This window comes from Haliotis rufescens, unplaced genomic scaffold, assembly GCF_023055435.1.
Source record: "Haliotis rufescens isolate VD_foot unplaced genomic scaffold, xgHalRufe1.0.p SCAF_28, whole genome shotgun sequence".
Classification (NCBI taxonomy): domain Eukaryota; kingdom Metazoa; phylum Mollusca; class Gastropoda; order Lepetellida; family Haliotidae; genus Haliotis; species Haliotis rufescens.
In genome coordinates this window covers 3,168,430-3,193,903 of record NW_025963979.1, presented here as the reverse complement: position 1 = coordinate 3,193,903, position 25,474 = coordinate 3,168,430, and positions in this window count along the sequence as shown.

Sequence of the window (25,474 nt, the reverse complement as noted above, 5' to 3'; positions counted from 1 at the left end):
GTAATGGTCATCTTGGAGCAGTTCATGTTAATGGCAACCTCTCTCTTTGTCGCTCCCATCTGCAGCATACCTATGGCTCTCTCCCTCTGGACAGAGGTCAGTCTTGGCATGTTCGTTGGTGTTAATCATCGCAACTAATGATAGGGAACAGATCCGTGCGTAATTTATACCCGGAAATTGCACGATAATTTGGGAAAGAATGTTTTAAAAAATTGCTGAAAAACACCAATATGTCCCCAAATCCGCAAAGCACGTGCAAAGAACGACGGAGAACATGAAGGTTGTTTTTAGTGAATTTTTACTGTTTTTGAACAGATTGGCATCTTTGTTTCCAAGCGGCAAATCAGTTATTGTTGGTAACGTTTCTTTTGGCCCTCAGTTAATGTGAAAAAGGGCTAGCAAAATAGTACGTATTGCCATATAGATGGCTGAGGCGAATAATATGTGAGGGATTTTGTCATTTTGTGACCATAAGTATGATAAGTAAGCTCAGACTTGGCTTACGCAAAATATATTCAATCCGATATTTCTGAATATCTTTATTGGTCTTTGTTCAATATTATTTGGCCTTTCTGTCTAGATCTCGTATTGCGTAGGTTGTGCATTAAACAAACACTACCAGTTGCACATGTCACCATATGAACATTTTTTTCTCAAACAGGTTTTTAAAGACACAATTGTACAGCTTTCAATAAAGAGAAATAAGATCACTTTGGGCAAATGAACAGTAGCAGTTGCATATATAACCACAAGCGTCACTATAGCAACATTATAGTATCAACCCTTATTGTTAACTTTTGAAATGAATGAAAAAATACGATTTTATAACTATATATTATACCATTTTGGGCAAATGAACACCAGCAGCTGCAAATGTAACCCCTAGTGTCACGATATGAACACTAGAGGTTGCACTATCAATCATTAAGTTTAACTTTCGAAATGAATTTCTCATCATTTCGTTAAACAAATAATATTTTGAGACCCGTTTTAAAAAACACAATTGCACAATTCTAGATACAGATACTTTAGTCACTATTAACCCTGGCAGCGGCATCGCAAAGTAGTATATAATGTCATATCATCGGAAACCATTCCTTATTGCAGGCTTGGCCAAATTCGTTCTGTAATATGTGCACTCATGTGGTTCCAAACTTGACTATTTTACTTTTAAGAAACAATATATTCCCGTATGTTTTTCAGGCAGGATACGCTAACCCTTTTCGAGTGAGTGAGTGATTGAGTTTTTTTAAAAACATTTTGTTGCATTGGCCGAAACCACCAACAGTTATAAGCCAGTTTTATCAACTGAAACTAAATCCAGTTTGTTGAGATCAAATTCGCCCTCAGACACATTGGTTGTGAACAATATGGGAACATAACGGTTCCCGGTGGCAAACAGTGGGGCTGGAGAACAATAAATTTCCGATGAAACTGCTGCAATTATAACCTGCTGGGCAAGAAACACATTTCCTCGATCACTTCCTGCTCGGAAACATGGTACAGGTGGAGGATGTGTTGTGTGCAGATGAGCTGGGGTCACGTGTTTTCTTATGCACAGGTGATCACAAGACATACTTAGGTGGTCAGCTTCATCACCAAAACACTGACATTGAGACGTTAATAAGACGGCTGCAGATGTTGGACAACTGTGCATGGACAAACAACTATGCCACTCTGTTTCTCGGAACAGGTCGGTAAATATATCTTCAAAAATGTATCTAGTGGTAGGATGGTACACTACTGTCACAGGATGTATCCAGTAGCAGGGTGGCACACTACTGTTACACAATGTATCCAGTGGCAGGGTGGTACATTACTGTTACACAATGTATCTAGAGGCACACTTCTGTTACACAATGTATCCAGTGGCAGGGTGGTACATTACTGTTACACAATGTATCTAGTGACATGATGGTACACTACTGTTACACAATGTATCTAGAGGCACACTACTGTAACACAATGTATCTAGTGACATGATGGTACACTACTGTTACACAATGTATCTAGAGGCACACTACTGTTACACAATGTATCCAGTGGCAGGGTGGTACATTACTGTTACACAATGTATCTAGAGGCACACTTCTGTTACACAATGTATCCAGTGGCAGGGTGGTACATTACTGTTACACAATGTATCTAGAGGCACACTACTGTTACACAATGTATCTAGTGACATGATGGTACACTACTGTTACACAATGTATCTAGAGGCACACTACTGTTACACAATGTATCTAGTGACAGGATGGTACATTACTGTTACACAATGTATCTAGAGGCACACTACTGTTACACAATGTATCTAGTGACAGGATGGTACACTACTGTTACACAATGTATCTAGAGGCACACTACTGTTACACAATGTATCTAGTGACATGATGGTACATTACTGTTACACAATGTATCTAGAGGCACACTACTGTTACACAATGTATCTAGTGACAGGATGGTACACTACTGTTACACAATGTATCTAGAGGCACACTACAATTGCACAATGTATCCAGTGGCAGGGTGGTACAATACTATTACACAATGTATCTAGTGACAGGATGGTACATTACTGTTACACAATGTATCTAGCGGCACACTACTGTTACACAAAGTATCTAGTGACAAGCTATTGTTACACAAAGTATCTAGTAACACACTACTGTTACACACAGTATCTAGTGACAAGCTATTGTTACACAAAGTATCTAGTAACACACTACTGTTACACAAAGTATCTAGTGACGCTATTGTTACACAAAGTATCTAGTAACACACTACTGTTACACACAGTATCTAGTGACAAGCTATTGTTACACAAAGTATCTAGTAACACACTACTGTTACACAAAATATCTAGTGACGCGCTATTATTACACAATGTATCTAGTAACACACTACTGTTACACACTGTATCTAGTGACAAGCTATTGCTACACAAAGTATCTAGTAACACACTACTGTTACACACAGTATCTAGTGACAAGCTATTGTTACACAAAGTATCTAGTAACACACTACTGTTACACACAGTATCTAGTAACACACTACTGTTACACACAGTATCTAGTGACACGCTACTGTTACACAAAGTATCTAGCAACACACTACTGTTACACACAGTATCTAGTAACACACTACGGTTACACAAAATATCTAGTAACACACTACTGTTACACACAGTATCTAGTGACACACTACTGTTACGCATTGTATCTAGTGACATGGTGGAACACTATTGGTACGCAAAGTAGCTAGTGACAGGGTGGGACAAAAGTGTCCAACCTAGTATGTATTGACACCATGGTACACTAATATTATACTATGGATCTAGAGGCACAAAGTATCTCCGGACATGGTGGCTACTTCTTAGTCACTCGTCATAACGTGCACACTCTTAGTCGCTCGTCATAACGTGCACAATCTTAGTCGCTCGTCATAACACTGTACAGATTCTTTGTCTCTCGTCATAACAGTGTACACATTTTTAGTCACTCGTCATAACACAGAACACGTTCTTAGTCACTCGTCATAACAGTGTACACATTTTTAGTCACTCGTCATAACACTGAACACGTTCTTAGTCACTCGTCATAACACTGAACACGTTCTTAGTCACTCGTCATAACACTGAACACGTTCTTAGTCACTCGTCATAACAGTGTACACGTTCTTAGTCACTCGTCATAACACTGAACACGTTCTTAGTCACTCGTCATAACACTGAACACGTTCTTAGTCACTCGTCATAACAGTGTACACATTTTTAGTCACTCGTCATAACACAGAACACGTTCTTAGTCACTCGTCATAACACTGAACACGTCCTTAGTCACTCGTCATAACAGTGTACACATTTTTAGTCACTCGTCATAACACAGAACACGTTCTTAGTCACTCGTCATAACACTGAACACGTTCTTAGTCACTCGTCATAACACAGAACACGTTCTTAGTCACTCGTCATAACAGTGTACACGTTCTTAGTCACTCGTCATAACACTGAACACGTTCTTAGTCACTCGTCATAACACTGAACACGTTCTTAGTCACTCGTCATAACACAGAACACGTTCTTAGTCACTCGTCATAACACTGAACACGTTCTTAGTCACTCGTCATAACACTGAACACGTTCTTAGTCACTCGTCATAACACTGAACACGTTCTTAGTCACTCGTCATAACACTGAACACGTTCTTAGTCACTCGTCATAACACTGAACACGTTCTTAGTCACTCGTCATAACACTGAACACGTTCTTAGTCACTCGTCATAACACTGAACACGTCCTTAGTCACTCGTCATAACAGTGTACACATTCTTAGTCACTCGTCATAACACTGAACACATTCTTAGAGGCTTGTCATAATATTGTACACATTCTTAGACGCTTGTCATAACAGTGTACACATTCTTAGGGGGGCACTAGCTACACGTGTGCCAGGCCTCGACATTGTAAGCACAATGTATTCGGAGATACCGACATATTACTCTGTACTAAGTTTTGATGCCCTAAATGTTGCCTACAAATACCATTGAACCATTCGCTCGAAGATGGATCAATTGTGTCATCTACTGTTTTGGAGAGCAAACATTTGTCACGTGTCGTTTTCGGAACCCTTCCTGCAAGAGAATGAAGTGCATCTTGTGGCTTCGTAAGTACTTTTTCATGTTTTGAAAATGAATACAATAATAATCTAAAGTTAGCAGAACCTCTGATGCATGTTAGTGGTGTTTTTTTTGGTCTGATTCCTGTAAACAAAGCTTCTGACCGCATTGCATTTGAATGTAAAATGACAAAACTATTGGATCTCGTTCTCTTCTGTATATGATAAAGTTTGACGTCAAAATGTTTATGAAAGAAAGGTGCAAAATCTGTGAAGTTCGACTACCATTTCATATCATTCTTATAAATTGAGGTTAAGTTGAATATTCGAAACCTTATCTTTTAAAGAAATTTGCATTTTATATCTTCAAGATGCATACGATAGATCTGCAGCAATGATTAGATAGTGAAAAGCATACTCAGGGACGCAACCTCGTGTACAGAACGGGAAAGCCAAAATTGCTTCATTTTCTTAAAACAAAGCCTTTAAAAAAGCCTTGTAAGTAATTTGGAGAAATGCACTGACAGCTTGATTAACGAATCGTGGCGTCAAATTTAGAAATTAGTGGTGGTAATTGATTTTCATTAAAGGTTAACATGTTCACTTTACGTGAGTGAAAGAATAAACGTACAAGAAATCCTATTGTGGACACCCGAAATTCTTTAGTGTACACTTTACGTTGGAATCGACCAGATAATAATGATTAACATAAAATTATACATAATACGATCATAATCTGCAGTGTGCGTTTTCAATACATTGACACGTTCTATCTAAATACATTAAAAGAGAAGGCATTCACACAATACATAGTGAACATAACAAGAGTGGGTATTCACACAATATATAGTGTACATTACAAGAGTAGGCATTCACACAATATATAGTGTGCATTACAAGAGTAGGCATTCACACAATATATAGTGTGCATTACAAGAGTAGGCATTCACACAATATATAGTGTGCATTACAAGAGTAGGCATTCACACAATATATAGTGTGCATTACAAGAGTAGGCATTCAAACAATATATAGTGTGCATTACAAGAATGGGTATTCACACAATATATAGTGTAGATTACAAGAGTAGGTATTTACGAAATATATAGTGTGCATTACAAGAGTAGGCATTCACACAATATAAAGTATGCATTACAAGAGTAGACATTCACACAATAAATAGTGTCCATTACAAGAGTAGGCGTTCATACAATCTATAGTGTGCATTACAAGAGTGGGCATTCACACAATCTATAGTGTGCATTACAAGAGTGGGTATTCCCACAATATATAGTGTACATTACTAGAGTAGGCATTCACACAATATATAGTGTACATTACAAGAGTAGGCATTCACACAATATATAGTGTACATTACAAGAGTAGGCATTCACACAATATATAGTGTGCATTACAAGAGTAGGCATTCACACAATATATAGTGTGGACTACAAGAGTAGGCATTCACACAATATATAGTGTACATTACAAGAGTGGGTATTCACACAATATATAGTGTACATTACAAGAGTAGGCATTCACACAATATATAGTGTACATTACAAGAGTGGGTATTCAAACAATATATAGTGTGCATTACAAGAGTAGGCATTCACACAATATATAGTGTGCATTACACGAGTGGGCATTCACACACTATACAGTGTACATTACAAGAGTAGGCATTCACACAATATATAGTGTACATTACAAGAGTAGGCATTTACACAATATGTAGTGTGCATTACAAGAGTAGGCATTCACACAATATATAGTGTACATTACAAGAGTGAGTATTCACACAATATACAGTGTACGTTACAGGAGTAGGCATTCACACAATATATAGTGTACATTACAAGAGTAGGCATTCACACAATATACCGAACATTACAAGAGTAGGCATTCACACAATATATAGTGTGCATTACAAGAGTGAGCATTCACACACTATACAGTGTACATTACAAGAGTAGGCATTCAAAGAATATATTACATTACAAAAGTAGGCATTCACAGACTATATTACATTACAAGAGTAGGCATTCACACAGTATGCAGTATGCTTAAACAGAGTAGGCATTCACACAATATATAGTCTTTATTACAAGACTAGACATTCACAGAATATATAGTGTAGATTACAAGAGTAGGCATTCACACAATATGCGGCATACAATAACAGAGTAGGCATTCACAGAATGTATTACATTACAAGAGTATGCATAAACACAATATTAAGTGTATATTTCAAGAGTAGGCATTCCCACAATATATAGTCTACATTACAAGAGTAGGCATTCACACAATATGCGGTATACAATAACAGAGTAGGCAGTCAGAGAATATCTTCTATTACAAGAGTACGCATAAACACAATATTTAGTGTATATGATAAGAGCAGGCATTCACACAATATATAGTGTACATTAAAAGATTAGGCATTCACACAATATGCAGTATAAAACAACAGAGTATGCATTCACACAATATACATACTACATTATAACAGACATTCAAACAATATATAGTGTTTATTACAAGAGTAAGCATTCATACAATATATAGTGTACATGACAATAGTAGGCATTCACACAATATATAGTGTGTATTACAAGAGTAGGCATTCACACAATATATAGCGTACATTACAAGAGTAGGCATTCACACAATATATAGTGTACATTACAAGAGTGGGCATTCACACAATATATAGTGTGCTTTACAAGAAAAGGCATTCACACAATATATACTGTGCATTACAAGAGTGGGTATTCATGCAATATATAGTGTACATTACAAGAGTAGGAATTCACACAATATATAGTGTACATTACAAGAGTAGGCATTCACAAAATATATAGTGTGCATTACAAGAGTAGGCATTCACACAATATATAGTGTGCATTACAAGAATAGGCATTCACACAATATATAGTGTGCATTACAAGAGTGGTCATTCACACAATATATAGTGTACATTACAAGAGTAGGCATTCATACAATATATAGTGTACATTACAAGAGTAGGCATTCACACAAAATATAGTGTGCATTACAAGAGTAGGCATTCACACACTATACAGTGTACATTTTAGGAGTAGGCATTCGCACAATATATAGTGTACATTACACGAGTAGGCATTCACACAATATACGGTATGCAATAAAAGAGTAGGCATTCACAGAATATATTACATTACAAAAGTAGGCATTCACAGACTTTATTACATAACAAGAGTGGGCATTCACGCAATATATAGTCTTCATTCCAAGTTTAGGCATTCACAACATATATAGTGATTAAAAGTGTAGGAATTCACACAATATATAGTCTACATTACAAATGTAGGCATTCACAATATATAGTGTACATAACAAAGGTAGGCATTTACACAATATATACTGTACATTACAAGAGTGGGCATTCACACACTATACAGTGTACATTAGAAGAGTAGGCATTCGCATAATATATAGTGTACATTACAAGAGTAGGCATTCAGACAATGCATAGTATACATTTACAGAGAAGGCATTCACACAATGTATAGTGCACATTACAAGAGTGGACATACATACAATATATTGTGTAGGTTACAAGGGTAGGCATTCATACAGTATGCAGTATGCATAAACAGAGTAGGCATTCACACAATATATATTCTGTATTACAAGAGTAGACATTCACACAATATATAGTCTTTATTACAAGACTAGACATTCACATAATATATAGTGTAGATTACAAGAGTAGGCATTCACACAATATGCGGTATACAATAACAGAGTAGGCATTCACTGAATATATTACATTACAAGAGTTCACATCAACACAATATTTAGTGTACATTTTAATAGTAGGCATTCCAACAATATAAAGTCTACATTAAAAGAGTAGGGATTCACACAATATTCGGCATACAATAACAGAGTAGGCAGTCACAAAATATATAGTGTGCATTACAAGAGTGGCCATTCACACACTATACAGTGTACATTACAAGAGTAGGCATTCACACAATATATAGTGTACATTACAAGAGTGGGCATTCACACAATATATAGTGTGCATTACAAGAGTTGGCATTCACACAATATATAGTGTGCTTTACAAGAGTGGGCATTCACACAATATATAGCGTACATTACAGGAGTAGGCATTCACACACTATACAGTGTACATTACAAGAGTAGGCATTCACACAATATATAGTGTACATTACAAGAGTAGGCATTCACACAATATGTAGTGTGCATTACAAGAGTAGGCATTCACACAATATATAGTGTACATTACAAGAATGAGTATTCACACAATATACAGTGTACATTACAGGAGTAGGCATTCACACAATATATAGTGTACATTACAAGAGTAGGCATTCACACAATATACCGAACATTACAAGAGTAGGCATTCACACAATATACCGAACATTACAAGAGTAGGCATTCACACAATATATAGTGTGCATTACAAGAGTGAGCATTCACACACTATACAGTGTACTTTACAAGAGTAGGCATTCACACAATATATATCGTACATTACAAGAGTAGGCATTCACACAACATATAGTGTGCCTTACAAGAGTTGGCATTCACACACTATATAGTGTACATTTTAAGAGTAGTCATTCCCACAATATATAGTGTACATTACAAGAGTAGGCATTCACACAATATGCGGTATACAATAAAAGAGTAGGCATTCAAAGAATATATTACATTACAAAAGTAGGCATTCACAGACTACATTACATTACAAGAGTAGGCATTCACACAGTATGCAGTATGCTTAAACAGAGTAGGCATTCACACAATATATAGTCTTTATTACAAGACTAGACATTCACAGAATATATAGTGTAGATTACAAGAGTAGGCATTCACACAATATGCGGTATACAATAACAGAGTAGGCATTCACAGAATGTATTACATTACAAGAGTATGCATAAACACAAATATTAAGTGTATATTTCAAGAGTAGGCATTTCCACAATATATAGTCTACATTACAAGAGTAGGCATTCACCCAATATGCGGTATACAATAACAGAGTAGGCATTCACTGAATATATTACATTACAAGAGTTCACATCAACACAATATTTAGTGTACATTTTAATAGTAGGCATTCCAACAATATAAAGTCTACATTAAAAGAGTAGGGATTCACACAATATTCGGCATACAATAACAGAGTAGGCAGTCACAAAATATATAGTGTGCATTACAAGAGTGGCCATTCACACACTATACAGTGTACATTACAAGAGTAGGCATTCACACAATATATAGTGTACATTACAAGAGTGGGCATTCACACAATATATAGTGTGCATTACAAGAGTTGGCATTCACACAATATATAGTGTGCTTTACAAGAGTGGGCATTCACACAATATATAGCGTAAATTACAGGAGTAGGCATTCACACACTATACAGTGTACATTACAAGAGTAGGCATTCACACAATATATAGTGTACATTACAAGAGTAGGCATTCACACAATATGTAGTGTGCATTACAAGAGTAGGCATTCACACAATATATAGTGTACATTACAAGAATGAGTATTCACACAATATACAGTGTACATTACAGGAGTAGGCATTCACACAATATATAGTGTACATTACAAGAGTAGGCATTCACACAATATACCGAACATTACAAGAGTAGGCATTCACACAATATACCGAACATTACAAGAGTAGGCATTCACACAATATATAGTGTGCATTACAAGAGTGAGCATTCACACACTATACAGTGTACTTTACAAGAGTAGGCATTCACACAATATATATCGTACATTACAAGAGTAGGCATTCACACAATATATAGTGTGCCTTACAAGAGTTGGCATTCACACACTATATAGTGTACATTTTAAGAGTAGTCATTCCCACAATATATAGTGTACATTACAAGAGTAGGCATTCACACAATATGCGGTATACAATAAAAGAGTAGGCATTCAAAGAATATATTACATTACAAAAGTAGGCATTCACAGACTATATTACATTACAAGAGTAGGCATTCACACAGTATGCAGTATGCTTAAACAGAGTAGGCATTCACACAATATATAGTCTTTATTACAAGACTAGACATTCACAGAATATATAGTGTAGATTACAAGAGTAGGCATTCACACAATATGCGGTATACAATAACAGAGTAGGCATTCACAGAATGTATTACATTACAAGAGTATGCATAAACACAATATTAAGTGTATATTTCAAGAGTAGGCATTCCCACAATATATAGTCTACATTACAAGAGTAGGCATTCACACAATATGCGGTATACAATAACAGAGTAGGCAGTCAGAGAATATCTTCTATTACAAGAGTACGCATAAACACAATATTTAGTGTATATGATAAGAGCAGGCATTCACACAATATATAGTGTACATTAAAAGATTAGGCATTCACACAATATGCAGTATAAAACAACAGAGTATGCATTCACACAATATACATACTACATTATAACAGACATTCAAACAATATATAGTGTTTATTACAAGAGTAAGCATTCATACAATATATAGTGTACATGACAATAGTAGGCATTCACACAATCTATAGTGTGTATTACAAGAGTAGGCATTCACACAATCTATAGTGTGTATTACAAGAGTGGGCATTGACACAAAATATAGTGTGCATTACAAGAGTAGGCATTCACACAATATATAGTGTGCATTACAAGAGTAGGCATTCACACAATTTATAGTGTGCCTTACAAGAGTGGGCATTCACACAATATATAGCGTACATTACACGAGTGAGCATTCACACACTATACAGTGTACATTACAAGAGTAGGCATTCACACAATCTATAGTGTGCATTACAAGAGTGGGCATTCACACACTATACAGTGTACATTTTAAGAGTAGTCATTCCCACAATATATAGTGTACCTTACAAGAGTAGGCATTCACACAATATATAGCGTACATTACAAGAGTAGGCATTCACACAATATATAGTGTACATTACAAGAGTAGGCATTCACACAATATATAGTGTGCATTACAAGAGTGGGCATTCACACACTATACAGTGTACATTTTAAGAGTAGTCATTCCCACAATATATAGTGTACCTTACAAGAGTAGGCATTCACAGAAAATGCGATATACAATAAAAGTGTAGGCATTCACAGAATATATTACATTACAAAAGTAGGCATTCACAGAATATATTACATTACAAGAGTGGGCATTCACGCAATATATAGTCTTCATTATAAGTGTAGGCATTTACACAATATATAGTCTACATTACAAGTGTAGGCATTCACAATATATAGTGTACATAACACAAGTAGGCATTTACACAATGTATACTGTACATTACAAGAGTGGGCATTCACACACTATACAGTGTACATTACAAGAGTAGGCATTCGCACAATATATAGTGTACATTACAAGTGTAGGCATTCAGACAATGCATAGTATACATCTACAGAGAAGGCATTCACACAATGTATAGTGCACATTACAAGAGTGGACATACATACAATATATTGTGTAGGTTACAAGGGTAGGCATACACACAGTATGCAGTATGCATAAACAGAGTAGGCATTCACACAATATATATTCTGTATTACAAGAGTAGACATTCACACAATATATAGCCTTTATTACACGACTAGACATTCACACAATATATAGTGTAGATTACAAGAGTAGGCATTCACACAATATGCGGTATACAATAACAGAGTAGGCGTTCACAGAATGTATTACATTACAAGAGTATGCATAAAGACGATATTAAGTGTACATTTCAAGAGTAGGCATTCGCACAATATATAGTGTACATTACAAGAGTAGGCATTCACCCAATATGCGGTATACAATAACAGAGTAGGCATTCACTTAATATATTACATTACAAGAGTACACATCAACACAATATTTAGTGTACATTTTAATAGTAGGCATTCCAACAATATAAAGTCTACATTAAAAGAGTAGGGATTCACACAATATTCGGCATACAATAACAGAGTAGGCAGTCACAGAATATATTACAAGAGTACGCATAAACACAATATTTAGTGTATATGATAAGAGCAGGCATTCACACAATATATAGTATACATTACAAGATTAGGCATTCACACAATATGCAGTATAAAACAACAGAGTTTGCATTCACACAATATGCATTCTACATTATAAGAGTAGACATTCACACAATATATAGTGTGCATTACAAGAGTGGGCATTCACACACTATACAGTGTACATTACAGGAGTAGGCATTCACACAATATATAGTGTACATTACAAGAGTAGGCATTCACACAATATATAGTGTACATTACAAGAGTAGGCATTCACACAATATATAGTGTACATTACAAGAGTAGGCATTCAAACAATATATAGTGTGCATTACAAGAGTAGGCAGTCACACACTATACAGTGTACATTTTAAGAGTAGGCATTCACACACTATGCAGTATAAAACAACAGAGTATGCATTCACACAATATACATTCTACATTATAAGAGTAGACATTCACAGAATACGCAGTACACATTGCAAGAGTAGGCATTCACACTATATACACTTTACATTATAAGAGTAGGCATTCACACTATTTATAGTCCTTATTACAAGACTAGACATTCACACAATATAAAGTGTAGATTACAAGAGTTGACATTCACACAATATGCAGTATACAATAACAGACAAGGCATTCACGCAATATATATTGTACACTATCTAATTTAGGCATTTACGCAATATACACTCTACATTATAAGAGTAGGCATTCACACAATATGTAGTGTACATTTCAAGAGTAGGCATTCACACAATGTATAGTATACATTTACAGAGTAGGCATTCACACAATATAAAGTGGACATTACAAGAGTGGACATACACACAATATATTGTGTACGTTCCAAGAGTAGGCATTCACAGAATGTATAGTATACATTTACAGACTAGGCATTCACACAATATATATTCTGTATAACAAGGGTAGGCATTCATACAATGTATAGTGTACATTACAAGAGTAGGCATTCACACAATATATAATCTTTATTACAAAGTAGGCATTTACACAATATATAGTGTACATTACAAGAGTAGGCATTCACACATTATGCAGTATACATTAATAGACTAGGCATTCACACAATATATAGTGTACATTACAAGAGTAGGCATTCACACAATATATAGTCTTTATTACAAAGTAGGCATTCTAACAATATACAATGTAGATTACAAGAGTAGGCATTCACACATTATGCAGTATACATTAACACACTAGGCATTCACACAATATATGTGTACATTACAAGAGTACGCATTAACACCATATTAATATAAAGTGTGCATTACGCGAGTAGGCATGCACACAATATAAAATGTACATAACAAGAGTAGGTACTAACACAATATATAGTGCGCATTACAAGAGTAGGCATTCACACAATATATAGTGTACATTACAAGAGTAGGCATTCGCACAATATCTTTGCTTACCTTGAGGAGTAAGAGGACTTAGTAACCGAGGCATTTGTGGCAAGGTGGTTCACGATTGAAGGGCGGTGGGGTAGCCTACCATCACGTCACGCCGAAGACCCGGGTCCGATTCCGCACATGGGTACAATGTGTGAAGCCCATTTCTGGTATTCCCATCCGAGATATTGCTGGAATATTGCAAAAAAGCGGCATAAAACCATACGTATTCACTCACTCACGATGGAAGTTCAGTATGAAGAAAGACTAGGTAATGTATATGGGATACTGTCATCCATATGTTTGGAGGATGATCATAGCGGTAAATAAGGATAAAGATGGTTAATGTCTTAACTTTGTTTGCCTAACTCTATCTAACCAGCATAACAAGAGATCTTGCCCTGGACTGTGTCAAAATCGCGTTATTAATTTGACCCTTAGATACCGGGACGTGTCCGGTTTGTTTGTAATATTTCCTTATTTCATAGTTTATGTAATTGCTCTCTACACACAATCCCTAACATGTATCGTCATAATATTTTGTAAACTAGTGTCCAATATTCCATATTAATAACTATATTATAAGTGCTAGCTACACAATCGTGTTGTTTACAAGGCATTCACTTGGTTTTTGACGTAAATCCGTTCATGTCTTGGTTACGACGAATCTTTTCGAAACGACTCGTTTGTACTTGGCATAACTATTTAACCGCACCTGTCGTTGGCATAACTGATGGTCTTATCTATTTGGCATATCTAGTTTAAATGTACACGTCTTAACTCGGCTATGTACCAACCTGTAGAACACATTCTCACCAACATCTGACAATATCATCTGTGTCCGTGACCATGCAGTGTTACAGGTTGATTTCAACCTGGAATGTTATAACTGCTTCCGGTATTTCGCTTTATTGGACTATTTGGTGTACTGTTCAAACATGAAAAAAGAATACGAAATATATCATAGGGTTTATTGACCGAAGACTGAGGCAGATATATCAGAAGCCCAGGAGAGGCTCCGGTCATTATCTGGAACTCCAAAGTGACGGACATGTAAACTCCACCAAACATCCAATTGCTATAATTCCCCTTCAGCATAATAGGAAGGCTCTCTGCCCCACTTGGACTTAATAGAAGCGATTATTCTCCTAACCACCGGGCTTTACTCAAGTAATTGACTGCAATCATCCAGCACGCGGCGTTATCGGGCAACCTCTAGGGGCCCTTGTTTGTGTTTATTGTCAGCCATACAATACCGACCTATATAACGAGGTGCTGGACACCTGCTGGACAATCAACCAAAGATCAGAACGAGGAAGCAGTGGCAAACAATTATCTGTTCTGGCTGTCATCCGCATCACTGATTGACAACTTATGTTCGCTCTTGTCTCGCCGGTACGAACAAATCCACACTGATACTCTTTCCTAACATGCCACGAGGAAAGGGCATGAAGTTGCTGCGTCACCTGTGTCCTCAATCTCAACGGCATCAAAATCATGTCGGTATGGAGCAGGTCACGTGTGATTTGTCACACACGAAATATGACATTTAGATTTTAGTTTTTTTTCTTCGTCTATAACTAGCACATTAACATAATTTCAGACTTAAATGATACAGTGGTGTGTATGTGGCAACATGAAAATGGAAAATAAAGACAACAATTTGTGATTGTGACATTGCACCTCCATTTGACCAAGCCGCTCTAACACAGGGTAGCAGGACAACAACTTGTTATACAGCTCAATGCACGGTCAAAGTTGCTCAATGTGCTGCACAAAAATAATACTTGAAGGTCACGATTCTTCGTTGATTCTTGAATTATTAACATGTCAGATCGATAGATCAACCATAGTACCAGTTTCAGACAGAAGATATCAGGTTTGAATTAATCACGCAGTAGGCCCTGGCTACATGCTGTCAGTCTCCAAAACTATCAGACTCAGACGTCATGCCACAGGCACAAGACAACTGTAGATACACTTCAAAAACAAAACAGACACCTACATTATATTCCGACATCCTCTTCCCAATATCTAGATTAATCTGTTTAATGTCACTGTGGTGTCATTGTCACAGCGACAATCACGTTACACAGATTGTTTTCATGAAATATTTGACTTTACATAATTCATGATCCCGTTGTAGGCATGGCAGGCATGACGGTGGAGGACTACAGGAGGCATGGGGGTGGAGGAGTACAGGAGGCATAGGGGTGGAACACTACAGCAGGCATAGGACTACATGGGGGCGGAGGACTTCATGAGGCATGGAGTGGGGGACTACAACAGGCCTAGGAGTGGAGGACTATAGCAGGCATGGGGGTGGAGCAGTACAGGAGGCATGGTGGTGGAGGACTACAGCAGGCATGGGGTGGAGGACTACAGCAGTCATGGGGGGGAGGACTGCAGCAGGCATGGGGGTGGAGGACTACAGCAGTCATGGGGGTGGAGGACTACAACAGGAATGGGGCTGGAGGACTACAGCAGTCATGGGGGTGGAGGACTACAACAGGCATGGGGGTGGAGGACTACAGCAGGGATGGGGGTGGAGGACTACAACAGGCATGGGGGTGGAGGACTACAACAGGCATGGGGGTGGAGCACTACAGCAGTCATGGGGGTGGAGGACTACAACAGGCATGGGGGTGGAGGACTACAGCAGGGATGGGGGTGGAGGACTACAGCAGTCATGGGGGTGGAGGACTGCAGCAGTCATGGGGGTGGAGGACTACAACAGTCATGGGGGTGGAGGACTACAGCAGGCATGGGGGTGGAGGACTGCAGCAGGCATGGGGGTGGAGGACTACAGCAGTCATGGGGGTGGAGGACTACAACAGGCATTGGGGTGGAGGACTACAGCAGGCATGGGGTGGAGGACTGCAGCAGGCATGGGGAGGAGGACTACAGCAGTCGTGTGGATGGAGGACTACAACAGGCATGGGTTGGAGGACTGCAGCAGGCATGGGGGGTGGAGGACTACAGCAGGCATAAGGGTGGAGGAGAATAGCAGGAATAGGAGTGGAACACTATAGCAGGCATGGGGTGGAGGACTACAGCAGGAATGGGGTGGATGACTACAGCAGGCATGGGTCGGAGGACTACTGCAGGCATGGGGGTGGAGCACTAGAGCAGGCAGAGGGGTGGAGGACTATAGCAGGCATAGGAGTGGAACACTACAGCAGGAATGGGATGGAGGACTACAGCAGGTATAGGTGTGGAGGACTACAGCAGGCAGAGGGGTGGAGGACTATAGCAGGCATAGGAGTGGAACACTACAGCAGGAATGGGATGGAGGACTACAGCAGGTATAGGTGTGGAGGACTACAGCAGGCATGGGGGTTGAGCACTAGAGCAGGCAGAGGAGTGGAGGACTACAGCAGGCATAGGGTAGAGGACTACAGCAGGCATGGGGTTGGAGCACTAGAGCAGGCAGAGGGGTGGAGGACTACAGCAGGTATAGGTGTGGAGGACTACAGCAGGCAGAGGGGTGGAGGACTACAGCAGGTATAGGTGTGGAGGACTACAGCAGACATGGGGGTGGAGGACTACGGCAGGCCTAGGGGTGGGGAACTACAGCAGGCATTGGGGTGGAGGACTACAGCAGGCATGGGGGTGGAGGACTACAGCAGGCATGGGGTGGAGGACTGCAGCAGGCATGGGGAGGAGGACTACAGCAGTCATGTGGGTGGAGGACTACATCAGGCATGGGTTGGAGGACTGCAGCAGGCATGGGGGGTGGAGGACTACAGCAGGCATGGGGGTGGAGGACTACAGTAGGCATGGGGGTAAAGGACTGCAGCAGGAATTGGGTGGAGGACAACAGCAGGCATGGGGGTGGAGGACTACAGCAGTCATGGGGGTGGAGGACAACAGCAGGCATGGGGCCGGAGGACTACAGCAGGCATGGGGGTGGAGGACTGCAGCAGGAATGGGATGGAGGACTACAGCAGGCATGGGGGTGGAGGACTACGGCAGGCATGGGGGTGGAGGACTGCAGCAGGAATGGGGTGGAGGACTACAGCAGGCATGGAGGTGGAGGACTACGGCAGGCATAGGGGTGGAGGACTGCAGCAGGAATGGGGTGGAGGACTATAGCAGTCATGGGGGTGGAGGACTACAGCAGGCATGGGGGTGGAGGACTATAGCAGGAATTGAGTGGAGGACTACAGCAGGCATGGGGATGGAGGACTACAGCAAGCATCGGGGTTGAGGACTACAGCAGGCATGGAGTGGAGCACTAGAGCAGGCATATCGTTGAGGACTACAACAGGCATAGGGTTGGGGACTACAGCAGGCATAGGTACACGTTGACTGTGTGGTGTAGATTACGTGGACTGTGTGATGTCAATGACGTGAACTGTGTTGTGTACCGTGTAGACAACATCGACTGCGAAATGTACGGCTGGGGATGTGCAATTGTGTCCACCTTATGCCATCTCGCGCCGCCATCGGTACAATTGTACATGTGAACTTGCAGTGTTAGAATTTTTTGTTCATAAAACGGCGTCGATTGTACGATTCCGACTATATCATGTGCATGTGTTTATGAATCACTATCAAATAGTAATGACACCAGGTGTTCGCGAAAAGGTGAGCCTATCCTGCCCAACCGGTGGCACCCATCATGCAAAGGCAAGTCAATTATTCATCTGAATAAACACGGGAACATATTATACAAGTCACAATAGGGATTTACATCGGATATCATCACTGATGCGGCAAATTTGGAAATATCCTCCACATGTCTACCATAAAACTTTTTAAAAGCTGTACTGAGGCCTTAAATGTTGTAACATTGATCAAAAATTTCGAGTCGTATGACACTCTTTGAAATCTTGGTGGACAGAGCATGCTCGATTGTATCTCAAAAGTTGTGAAATGTAAACACCAAAGGCTGGAGCTGCTGGAATATTGCTCCACGTGAAGGGAAAAGTAATCCCTCTTGTCAAACAGTCTTGCAGAGGATGTTTTGTCACCTTGAATCTTTATGCATAGATCTTAATATGAAACAGATGAGGCAGTCTCACTGGTCTCCTTTATTTCTAGTTCAGCAGGGTAAATCAGTGGAAGGGAATTGGCTGTTTGATTGTTATTGAACGATATCACTTTTATCAGATCATCAATATACCTGAAGCTTAAGTTAAACGTCTTGGCCAAATTAGCTTGTTTTGACTTTACCAATCCGAACAGAAATTCCGATTCATATGTATAAAGAAACAGATCCGTAAGAAGGGGAGCACAATTGGTGCCCATGGGGATGCCTACTTCTAGTCTAAATGTCCCAGTAAAATGCATTTCTCCAATCACAAAGATCAGTTTTTGCCTTAGATTGGTCAGAAAATGGACACACTCCCTTACATCATCACAAAATAGAAACAGGTGACGCCAGACCTATTAGACTCCCGTTTACAGGCAAAACGCACCCATTAGGAAAAGAAGGTTCCCGACAGGTTCAAGAAATGTTCGAAGCCAATATCATTCAGCCCAGTTCTTCTGAATGGTACTCACCCGTTGTCATGGTTAAAAAACATGATAGCTCTTACAGCTTTGCCGCAGATTATAGACGACTCAATGCAGTTACCAGACCTATAATTGTCCCTCTACCAAGATTCGAAGGTGTCGTTGATGCTGTAGGTGACAGCCATGCCAATATGTTTAGTGTGCTTAATTGTGCTAGTGGCTTTTGGCAAATTCCACTCCATCCAGATACAAAACACAAGTCGGCCTAAGTTACAAATGATGGTGTTTTGGGGTGGAATTGCCTCCCTTTCGGACTCAAAAAATGCTCCTATGGCATTTCTGCAAACTATTTCAGAGGAAAGAAAGTAATTAATTGGCGTCACATACTAATATATGTGGAAGAAATAATATTTTCTAAAACGTTTTTTGAACATTTTAATCACCTCAAGGCAGTATTACGAATTATCAAAGATGGACAAATGTAAATTTGTGACAAAACAGGGCATATCTCAGGGCATATCTTCCCCAAAGATGGCATCCATGTCAATCCTTCAAAAATAGATTCGGTCACACAGATCCTTCCCTCTAAAAATGTCCGTGATGTGTGTCATTTCTTAGATTTGGCCTTTGCAGCAAACCTTTCTGACATCGCCTCCCCTCTATACAACCTCCTGAAAAAGGTGCGTCTTTCGAATGGTCCCACCCCCGTGGGGACCCGGGGTAGAATGTGTCCCCAGCACGACATTGCTGGTCGTAAGAGGCGACCAAATTGGCCAACCTGTTTGCCGTGGGTTACGTCCTTGTGTCGGCAGAGGATGGGAGTCTGGTTATTGAGGGCACTGGTTGCAGGAATAGCGTCCCTTTACCCAATACACCACTTAGACACTTATTTCGCCTAGACGGGTGGTAGGATCGGCCCCATCCTATAAATTGGCTGGTCATGCATGTTTTATTGAAAATGCTTCATTTTACTCATGAAGAACTGTCTTGCCACAAATTTATTTAAGACATAAACTTTTAAAGAATTTTATCTAAAGTCTCATTGGCTAATCTAGTACGGTCTTTTAAAGATGTTTCTGCTTGAGTATACCCTCCTAGTATTCTTGGTGCCGTCTGTTGGAGATCCACGGGCTTGAGGCATCGTCCATGTGGACACTCCAGTGTGGGTGGCGAGGTAGGAGGGCGAATCATATTCAATACTACCATGGCACCTCCACTCAGAACACGTTCACATGAAACTGATGATTCGTTCTCTTCTGAGGATGAGGATTCTTCTACATCTCTCATCAATCCTGATTACTGGTCATGATTTCTCCTGATGTCTGCTCCAGATGGTGGTCCTCTTAAACTGAATCCTTTGCCATAGCAAAGGGCATTGAAGTTTTGTCTCTGACGCAAAGGATGTTAAAAAACTACGATCTGGTCCTCTACTTATCAAATGCAGAAAACAAATGCAATCTCAAATTCTCCTTACAGGACATTGAATAGCAGCAAAGACATTGTCTGGGATATCAGATTTTGCCTTTCAGACATGACTGAAACTGACATTGTGACAGAGCTGCACTCCCAAGGAGTTACTGCTGTTTCACAGCTAAAAAGAATAATGTCTTACATTTTGTCTTCCAGTGCATCACTTAAAGCTGGTTATGGCAACTTAAGAGTTGATACAATTATTCCAAATCCCTTGACGTGTTACACTTCCAAAAGTATGGCCACGGCATTCCAGGCGAGGCCTCCACAAGAGACCTCTAGCTCATAAACAATTTCTACATCTTAAATAATCACTTAGTCACAAGCATCTTGTGATATGGATCCGTCTTCATCTCAGAAACAATCACCTAATTTAGCTCAACCTTCCAAATAAGAAACAAATGTGAAACAAATTGCAAAAAACAAAATCAAACCTTTACCAGAATCATGCAAAGAATATCAATGTGGCAGAAAGGGGACAGCCATATCCAACTGTTTAATAAGTTTGGATCCTTAGAAGACATGGATGTGTCCGACAACAGCCGTCAGAGGACACATATCTTGTCAAATGGAAGGTAAGGATCCCCAGTTAATCCTTCGAAGAGAAAGTTTCTTCTTATATTCTACAAATGAATTGTAGAGGACTGAGGACTAATTTTAATTAATTGCAGCTGTTAGTCCAGGATTTTAAACCTTCAGCATTCTGTCTAAAGGAAACCTATCGAAAGCAGACAGACAATTTTAACTTAAATCAGTTCAATGGGTGTCTTTCTTCTTCTCCCCTCGATGATGAGGCTACTGGAGGAACTTCAATCATTGTGAGGCAGGATATTATCTACAGCCCTGTTATAATTGAAACTAATTTACAAGCCACTCTGGGTTGGTACAAAAACTTATACTAAAGGTAAGATTCTTGAGGACTTCATATCTAATAATGACCTCTGTATCTTTAACGATGACTCAAACATCTACATCCTGCCACTGGCATTTGTCACTTGTCTCTACTGATTCCAACCTACTTGACGAATTCGAATTTGTGGAAGTGACCATTTCCCAACTATCCTTTCACCAATAGATCCATTTGATATTCCACCTTCAACGAGATGGAATTTCACAAAAGCTTACTGGTCTTTATTATAAACATTATGCACAAAAAAACTCAGACCTGAGTGTTTAAGTTATGTTGATGATCAGGAATCTGGGAAAAAGGCAGATAATTATTTCCACCACCAACCAACTGTCCATAACGTAAATAAATTAAATATATAAAAAAGGAAAAGCTTGTCGCACGTTTAAACAAAATAAACGCCACTCTTGGTGGAACAATGTTTCCAAAATAAACTCCAGAACACCTATGTCAATTGTTTTGATTATAGTGCAAACGACAAAAGGTAAAGAATCAAAATCTAGTGTTCACAATCTGAAGGTGGTGACACACAATTAACGGATAAAACAAAGCCCTTTTCTGGTGTCCCGTGATATTGCTGGAATATTGCTAAAAGCGGCGTAAATCCATACTCACTCACTCCTCATGAAACTATACACCATAATTTCTTAGATTTAAAGACCATAAAAAGAATGGTCAATACTAGATTAAAATGGTACTTAGGAACCAAAAACCTTATTACTAATATTCAATGTCACTTTAAGAAAACAATTTGGTCATTGATTTTAATATGTAATGTCGAGATGAAAATATGCACACGATTGTGAGACAGTTGCAACCTTGTCAGCCTAAAATCAATGATTGGGCTTAAAGTTATCTAAATCTACAACAAATTGTATTTATTTTTGTCGAAAATATAAACCTCATGGGGACCCAAACTTACACCAAGCGTTCATTTCAATTAAAGTTGTTAATGTAGCTAAATCTTTGGGAACAATTTTACTTTCTTGCCACATGTTAAATATCTGAAAGCTAAATATCTGAAGGCATTAGATTTGTTAAAAGTTGTTTCTAATTCCAATTTGGTAGGAGACCAGTCGACCCTCTCTCACTTGTATAGATCACTAATTCGTTCCAAATTCGACCATGGCTCCAGCATCTATCGTGGAGCCTCAAAAAACAACCTTAAACCTTTAGATTTTATCCACCTTCAAGATATAACACTCTGTCATAGATATTTCAGAACCTCCCCTATTGACAGTTTGTATGTGGAGGCCGATTAGCCATCTCTTAAACAGTGCTGAATAAAGTTTTCCTTGCAATACGCAACGAACTTGGTCAAATCAAGCTTACTGCAGTCAAACTGCATTATCAATCCTCTTTATGAGGATCTTTTCAATGAGAAGACATCACTTATCCCACCCCGGGGAATCAGAATTAAACCTTTCCTTTCTGCTGTTAATATTGAACTCGAAAATATTTCTCCTTTCTGTCGGCTTTCTTCTCCTGCTAGGAAATTGGTAAAGCCACAGGTGGATCTCACCTTATCTAAACTAAAGAAATCGGAAACTGATCAACTATAATATCAACGAGAATATAATCATTTAAGAAGCGAGGACGGTGATCCTGTTGCAAATGCCACTGTCTTTGGATCCAGAACTTTATCAATTGGATTACAGGATAACTATTCCATTTTCACAGCCGAATCAAATACCAGTTTAACTACTCTCGACTATAGAAATAATCAGTCTAAACATAAGGAATTCATTATTTTTCCAGACTCGCTGTCCTGTCCTCTGGCAATAAAAATACTTCTTATCAGCATCCAGTTTCACTTGACAAAATTGAATTACATACTAAGCTAGCTACTGGCCAATACGACATGGTCTTTTGTTGGTTACCCAGCCATGTTGGGACCGTTGGTAACACCTTAGCTGATGCCGCAGCTAAAGTCGCTCTCAACAAATCTGTAACACCACTTCTTCTCCCATACAGTGATTATATACCTGTCATTAGATGTTACATCAGAGATCTAATGCAGAAGAAGTGGGACACCCAAGTAGGTATAAACAAATTACATGCAATAAAACCAACTATTGGTTACACCTACTTAAGTTGTCAGTCCAAATTTGAAGAGGTCATACTGAGACGATGTCGTATTTTCCATTCATGATATACACATTGATATTTATTGAAAGGTGAGGATCCTCCGTTTTGTATCTCTTGTGATGAAGGAATCACCGTCTAGCATGTCCTGCTTGACTGTGTTGATTTTTCCGTCACAAAGGATAACTATTTCAAATCATCATCACTTAAGGTTACTTTTCACAAATATCAGTTCTCATTTAATTATATTTTTGTTGTTGAAAGAATGAGAACTTATTGATAAATTTTGAATTGCGTAGATAGTTATTTTTTTAATATTGTTAGTTTAATTTGTAACTTAGATTGTTATTATCTGTATTTTCAAAGAGGGCTGAAGTAGTGTAAAATGATTGTCCCCTGGAGAGGATATGTAGGACCACATCATTCAAGTCTGTTACTTTTATTCCTACCACAGTTTTAAAATGTAGTATATTTGTCATTATAATTGATGGCTACATTCTGTATCATCGCCAGCAGTTGTCCCATGGGTGACCGTGCAGGTATCAGAAGTATTGTCCCAAAAGTTCATAGTATGGTGACTTAACCTTTTTTCGTATGTATTGTTATGTAAAGTGATGTATTTTTATGGTTCCATGCTAGGATAAGTCTAGTTATTTTACTGTCCGTTGTTAACAGGCTTTTATAGTTAAAATTTATTTATTTTGTCTGACCTTTGAAAGTCACTATATGGCCGAGGTATAATACTACTGCCGATGTGACTTTACATTTTAACTAACTAACTCACTCGCATGGTCCAACAATTGCCAACAGGCAATCGAAAAGCTCTTATAACAGTCCCAATCCTTGCATATGCCGACCAAAACAAACCCTTCATCTTCACAACTGATGCAACTCAAACCGCAATAGGGTACATTTTAGGCCAACTTGATTCTCACGGCGTAACTTGTAATGATGTTGTTAATTCGTGTCTTTTGACCATACAAGTATCTTCCTGTTCTGTTTTAGGAACAAACACTGTTGATTGGTAACGTTTCTTTTGCTCGTTTGTTCGTCAGTTTCCATGTAAGGGTATATGATGCTTAATAGTCATTTTCCACCACAGTCAACATCTGGAAATTCGAAAGAATTATTATTATGAATATGGTTTTGCTTACGATATACTCTGCATTAATGAGGATGGCCATATTGTAGTCAAAACTATTTATTGAGGCTGAGTTCTTTTTTTATATACACAAAATTATGAGCTGTGTTATTTTTTTCAACCCCACCTAAAGACCCAGTTAATTTTACCATAACCTTCTGCCAGAAGCATCATATAATAACATTTTTTGGATAGCGACAATCGGACATGCTCAATAACTTCATCCAATAAGCAATAACTCTTTTGTATGCATAAAGATATAA